The 6604-nt window shown below is 38.4% G+C and overlaps 1 long non-coding RNA gene and 6 other non-coding genes across 7 annotated transcripts; all 7 read right to left on the bottom strand.

The window, feature by feature from the left end:
• Positions 1 to 3023: 3023 nt before the first annotated feature.
• On the bottom strand, positions 3024 to 6552 carry LOC141007152 (uncharacterized). The gene is made up of 10 exons (XR_012179998.1): positions 6327 to 6552; positions 5833 to 5893; positions 5593 to 5634; positions 5279 to 5388; positions 5008 to 5078; positions 4520 to 4580; positions 4232 to 4317; positions 3496 to 3553; positions 3250 to 3305; positions 3024 to 3134 (listed from the first exon to the last, which is right to left on the bottom strand). It is a non-coding gene; the product is annotated as an uncharacterized lncRNA (long non-coding RNA).
• LOC141007780 (small nucleolar RNA SNORD65) lies at positions 3381 to 3454 on the bottom strand. Its single transcript, XR_012180039.1, has one exon. It is a non-coding gene; the product is annotated as a small nucleolar RNA SNORD65 (small nucleolar RNA).
• LOC141007775 (small nucleolar RNA SNORD49) lies at positions 3638 to 3715 on the bottom strand. The gene has a single exon (XR_012180035.1). It is a non-coding gene; the product is annotated as a small nucleolar RNA SNORD49 (small nucleolar RNA).
• LOC141007782 (small nucleolar RNA SNORD65) lies at positions 4400 to 4473 on the bottom strand. Its single transcript, XR_012180041.1, has one exon. It is a non-coding gene; the product is annotated as a small nucleolar RNA SNORD65 (small nucleolar RNA).
• Positions 5159 to 5232, bottom strand: LOC141007781 (small nucleolar RNA SNORD65). The gene has a single exon (XR_012180040.1). It is a non-coding gene; the product is annotated as a small nucleolar RNA SNORD65 (small nucleolar RNA).
• Positions 5466 to 5539, bottom strand: LOC141007779 (small nucleolar RNA SNORD65). Its single transcript, XR_012180038.1, has one exon. It is a non-coding gene; the product is annotated as a small nucleolar RNA SNORD65 (small nucleolar RNA).
• Positions 5717 to 5788, bottom strand: LOC141007774 (small nucleolar RNA SNORD49). The gene has a single exon (XR_012180034.1). It is a non-coding gene; the product is annotated as a small nucleolar RNA SNORD49 (small nucleolar RNA).
• Positions 6553 to 6604: the final 52 nt, after the last annotated feature.

Raw genomic sequence — 6604 nt, 5'->3', positions numbered from 1 at the left:
TTTAGACTAGTTCAAACAGGTGAAGCTTCCCTCTAAGAGCACCTGTCAATTACTGTTTTGTGTCACACTTTGTTATTTTAGTAGGCATGCAGTGCACACAAAGGAAAGGTGTGAAAACGAAACACAATGAGCATATAATAAAAGCAATTGTGTCATTATCTTGAAGTCATTCCTTATTGTTTCCTTTAAACCGTAACAATAATTTACAAGGAGTGAATAGATGGATGGATGTAATAAACCCCAGCAAAACTTACTGCATCTGTGGCTTTGTGCATTACATTACTCTTACACATCTTCATGAAATGTGTCTCAAATTATTGTGAAACGAACAAAACACAGAAGAAAAACTGTATGAAAATGGTGAGATATGTATAAAACTTCAGTATTAATGCACATTCACACTGTGATTAGGAAGAAGGATTCCATCAGTCCAGCAGAATGTGAAGATATAAGCACCCGTGTCACTGTTTCTGCTCAAACCTGCTGCAGGAACAATGCGTGCTCTGTCAGTAATCCTGACGATGACAAGAAAAGTGTCTGTTCCTTGTCTTTAGCATACCATAAACACAATTTTACAAAGTCTGCTGCTTGAACAAGCATTTCTGCAGTTTGAATTTTTGCACCATCTGCACATCTGACACTCACATACGCTTCCTACTTGGGTCTTGTGCTTACATTTACAGAGAATGATCATGCACTCTCCTGGCTACTAACTGTGTAACTCAGTCCCTCTTTTCACTTAAGTCTAAGAGTGTTTTTGTACCTGTCACAGTACATGGAGTACAAGAACAGCAGTTTTAACAACTTCTGACCCATTGATTAGAGACAATACTGCACTGACATACATATGAAATGACTTAACATGAATACACGTCTTGTCTACAGATCAATTATAAGATTGCTTCCTGTTCATTTCCAGATCAGCAGACAGATTTATTAGTAATGAACAGCTTTAAGTGGTGCTAAAATCATATCTATTATCATAAATCATGTGGTTGGTGCCTTTGCAGAATCCGCTTGGATGCGAACCAAACACACATTTTTAGGCAGGCTTGGTCCCGTCGTTTGGTTCTGCACCAAGGTTTGATGGACAGCTTTCACACCAGCAAAAACAAACTGCACCTGGGTCCGTTTAAACCAAATTAAACACTTGAGGTGTGAAAGCACCCGAAGAGTGTGTCCTGGAGGGGGGAGGACAGGAGATGCCCTTCGTGTGTCTGCGAAGAAAATAATGGGACATTTTCTTTAATTTATGCAGTAGATTATAATCATAATTTGTGGTTGTGAAACACCATGAGGTGATATTTTACTTTGCTGTGTTATTCTTCACTAAACTCTTCAGAGGTGGTTTCGTGTCAGGGATCTGTTGTTTTGCTTCACCAGAATTCTCCATAATTTCTCACTTTCAGACAACGGTCCTCATTGCTTACAATATCCTGCAATTCAGATCTGTTAACAAGTCAGATGTGTTAATTTAAACAATAAAATACTTCGAAGGATTGGTAACAATAGGTCCGTGCTCTCAACAACACTATAAATCCAAAAGTTTGCAGACACTAATTATTGGTTTCTTCTTCCTCAGCGACGCCTGTTGATACCAGGTGCATTAAATCAAGCTTATGACCCACAATCTCCACTGACAAACACGCATTCTTGACAAGGGTGTGCTTAGAGAAAGCCCTTTCCTCTCTCTACATGATTATGTTTGTGCATAAAGCGATGTCCATAAAGAGATTGATGTGACAGAACTTCACTGGGCTGCCTCAACACCAAAACAATTTGAGTAAAAAGAGGCTAAAACACCCCACAGAGCTGAGGGGAACTGCAGACATTTGTAATAATTCCCTGTGGGTTCATCACTACAAATGATCCATTTGATATTACACAGTCATTTGACCTTTCCTTAATACAAACATATTGGTTACAGCAGCTGTAAAGGCGGCTGTAAGTGTAGGTTTATGTTACTGTGATGCACTTTTGAATATACTGTGTGGATACATCTGCCACTCCAAAGACCTGTTTAGGTACTGGGCAAAGCTAGAACTGGTTTATTTTCTGGTTTGCAGTAATTAGATTGGTTTTCTTGTACCAAAATTAAATAACCTTACTTCTTTCCAAGCAAGAAAAATGGTTAAAGTTCAAATATATCTGGTAATATTTACCACTCCAGTGATTTAGAAATTCTATTCTTGACTTAAACTGTCGACAAATGGTTTCAAAAGTGATTTCTAAAACGTAAATAGTTTTTATTTATTTATGTTATTTATTTCCATTTATTTTGTTTCTTTCACTTCTTAATATGATTTATTTTGAAATCATGTCTCTATCCCTCAGTAGCAGGTCTGTGTGTCTTCAATGTGAACTAATTACTAACTAGTGTCATTTCCTCTGGAGGCAGTTCTCTGGCTGGAGTCAGTCTGACTGACCTCATCTCCCATGACCTTGCAACAAAAGCATCTAGATGAAATTTCAGTGTACGGTGTGCATTAATCATCACATACTTAACATACACTATCTCTAGCAGAACTGTTTTCCAGATCTGGAGGAAACTGACAAAGGTCACTGCGTGATGGCAACAAGTCATCGATCACATCCACCCAAAATTATAAGAAAAGGGGCATTGAAGTTAAAGTTGGAAGTCTTCAGACTTGTTTTGTTTACTGACTGAAAATTGATGTACATTGATCACCATGTTGCCTACACTGGTTGATAAATTCAGGACTTTCTAAATTTCTCTTTTGGAGGTATTGGTTGTACCAGAGACTCAATTCAAATGAGTTAAACTTGCCAAATTAAAAAAGCAAAGAGGCCACAAGAATAAATTACACTATGACAAGGGGGGGACCACACCCAGAACATTAGAAAAGCCCTACACACAGGACTATAGCTAGATGTTTGATATTAACAAACATCAAGCTTCAGGGTCCATCCATACAGACCATCTACACTGATGAAACCTTTGAATTGTATTTAATGATGGCTTTTTGTGTGTCATAGTGGAGGCTAAACAAGTAGTCACCATGTTTTAATAGGTTTGGACACTTTATTACAATTATAGCAAACATTAAATCTTTTTACAATAATGCACGTTGACATCCATCTTCAGACCAGTGTCCACAAGTCCCTGGTGCCATCTGAAAGAGAGACAGATTAGTCTCTGAGTGACATTAACAGCACAGATATTTTGTCCTCTTTTTTTAAGAGGATGTCATAATTTTGTCATTTTTTAGATTAAAATGAATGTCTTACCATATGTAGCTTTGCAGGTATACCCAGGCAGAATCACTGCAACCGCTGATCCAGAACTGAAGGTTAAAGAAAGGAGAAGTTAGTCTCCAGATTATTTCATACATGTGTACTGTGTGATGCTGCCATCTAATGTTCAGAAAACCGATGATCACCACTGAACAATCTGCCGGTAATTCCAGCTGTTTCAGTTCATATTTCATCACAACACTGTTTACTGCCATTTCTGTACTACAGTTTAAAAGCTACCTGTAAGATTCATTTGACAGCAGACTTCATGGGCAGGAGCAGACTGGCAGGATGATGCCTGTAATAAAAAGAAAAAAATTAAAATGAGTAAAGACCGATGTATTTTGAAAGCCATCCTTTTATAACAATAGCTTTTAAAAAGACTCAGAAAAGTGGATTAGAGACAATCGTCAGTTGTCGCATCGGACGGCACTTCCTATTCCAAGTTTTCATCATTGACAAAGCTTTCATTTACCTTTGGACAAAAGCTTTTTGAATCAACTCACCATTGTACAACAGTCCGTCAATGCACTTGTATTGAGGACGTTGCAGTATTTAGCAAATGCAACATTAGATTTAATCCATCCAAACTTTATTGATCTCTGGACAAAATGGGCTTTACTGTGAGCCAAGAACAAACTACATTATTCAAAGGCCAATTTGATTTCAAGGACAACGTAGTCCAACCTGCTGGTGGTTAGTAATTAAATCTGCTCGATTTAGGAACAAATTAAGTGGTCGAAGTTCAGATTGATACTGCAGTTTTGACAAATTGATGTCATCTACTGACAACCATCAACATTTTATAGTCTGTTAAGCGTGTTATCCGCTTAACGGTTCAACAAGCTAATGCAATCCAACCAAGTACTTGTTTTACTTGGCTGGAGTGCTGCTTTCTTTGTGTATGGCGAGATAAAAAGCTTTGACCATTTTAAGGATAAAGTACCTAAAAAACCTGTGTATTGTATTAACTTACATTGACCATTTCAGAAGTTGTAGCCACAGCTCCATCCAGTAAGAGGATTCACTTTGAGGCAAAAGTTCTTCAGTTATCAGCTCAACCTTGAGAAATCAGAAGAAAATTCAAAATTGTGAAAAACAAGCACTGATCAAGTTCATTGGAGAGCAAATGTTTTGTAATCGTGTTCAGAAAACCAATGATCACCACTGAACAATCTGCCGGTAATTCCAGCTATATCAGTTTAAGTTTCATCACAACAGAAGCAGCCAGTATACATTTGTATGACAGACAATGCAAACTCACCTGCAGGGAATTATTCATCTTCCGTTATCTAGCTTGGAGCATACGCAGCACTGCGCGGCAACTTGTAAGAGAAAGAAATATGAGTGTTAGATAAGGCCGACTACATTACTTGACACAAAACACTTTCAGAAAAGTAAATGAGTTGTTGCATCTGAAGGCACTTCCTAGACAGGAAGTGCCAGTTTCTGCCTATTACCTCTGGGCAAATAAGCTTTTTAAACTCACCATTGTACAAAAAGAGTCAAAAGCACTTGTATTGAGGACTTTGCCATATTATTTTGCAAATTCAACATTAGATTAAAATTATCCAAACTTTATTGATCTCTGGACAAAGGGGGCTTTGCTGTGAGCCAAGAACTACATGATTTAAAGGCCGTTTTGACTTTAAAGGACAACATAGTCTAACAGTTTTCATTGTATATGGTGGGATTAAAAGCCTTGATTATAAAGATAAAGTACCTTTAAAACCCAAAAACAAATGAACTTACATCGACCATTTCAGAAGTTGTAGCTACAGCTGCACCCCGTAAGATGAAAGATCTTCAGTTACCAGCTCAACCTTGAGAAACGGAACAAAATTCAAAATTGTGAAACGCAAGCAATCATCAAGTTCAATGGAGAGCAGATGTTTGTTATCTTATTCAGAAAACCAATGATCACCACTGAACAATCTGCCGGTAATTCCAGCTATATCAGTTTAAGTTTCATCACAACAGAAGCAGCCAGTATACATTTGTATGACAGACGATGCAAACTCACCTGCAGGAAATTATTCATCTTCTGTCAGTCGGTTTAGTTGGGAGCACAGGCAAGTCTGCACGGCAACTTGTAAGAGAAGGAAACATCTTATGGCAGCTGGTGTTTTCCAGCTAGAAGAGAAAACAAGGTAAAAGTTGTTTATTAGTCTTTATTCTAATTCCTGTGAAGGCAACTACTTTCATCTAATGTTCAGAAAACCGAGAGTCACCACTGTACAATCTGCCGGTAATTCCAGCTGTTTCAGTTTATATTTCATCACTACATTTAATGGCTGTAACATTTTGAACCAAGCAGGAGTGCAATATGACACCAACCTGAGTCTCTGCTTCATCTGGAATCAGCCCATTCTGAACCATCTTAAAAAAGGAGAAAAACAATCTTCAATAAGACACTTCTGTTTGAGGATTTAAGGATTAATGAATTGCAGTTTGAGGCTCAGAACAGTGAGTATGAAACATCGTCAGTTGTCGCATCAGACGGCACTTCCTATTCACAGTTTTCATCACTGACATTTGATTTAAGACATGTGATATTTAACCAAGAATGTTACTCACCTTTCATAGACATGGGACCCCATTGATCCAACATGCAAAGAGCTGCCAGACACATGTCCACCTGAGGAACAACAAGACATTCATGGTTAATAATCGAGCATTAATGCTTAGGACTACAGATCCATAATGGGCAAATACATGTGTGGAAATCACTATATTGACTTTTCACAGCAGGCATTATGGCTTGTCAAAGCAAGATCATCATAGGTGTGACCAACAACATTAAAGATGGCTCCAATCCACTTAGTATCCAAGTAAGTCTCGTCAGTGAGTGAGTCAGCATTAATACCAGAGCCCTGGAGGAAGTTCAGCTAAATGAAACGGATTTCGCTGCCAAAAACCTCCCCAGAAGTCAACCACACCAATAGTTTAAGTTTGACCACGTGGACACCAACACCTTGGATAGATTATAGAATAGCTCAATGTCTGCAGTAAAAAAAAGGACACCTGCTATTGATAACCGAGGTCAAAAGAAAAGAAACAACAAATCTCACCTTTTCCTTCATCTTGGCCATTTTTAAGTGTGTCCCACGTGGCTGCTTGAGGCCCGTCAGGACAATGCTAACTTTACACTGTAGCTAGCAGGTATCACGTTTTACCCAAAGTCAAACACTAGAGCTGAACTGACGACTCGTTTAATAAAACGGCACTGAGGTCTTATATTTGATGACGACGCTTAACACGTTCAAAAAAATAATTGCCGAGGTCTGAGACAGCTGCAGAGCTGATCCAACAACTCAAAAGAGGAAGAGGTGCGGGTGGCGAAGGCTTT

The sequence above is a fragment of the Pagrus major genome, chromosome 13, assembly GCF_040436345.1.
Source record: "Pagrus major chromosome 13, Pma_NU_1.0".
NCBI classification, from domain to species: domain Eukaryota; kingdom Metazoa; phylum Chordata; class Actinopteri; order Spariformes; family Sparidae; genus Pagrus; species Pagrus major.
Note: the sequence above shows the minus strand (reverse complement) of the source record. Positions and strands in the feature narration are given on the sequence as shown.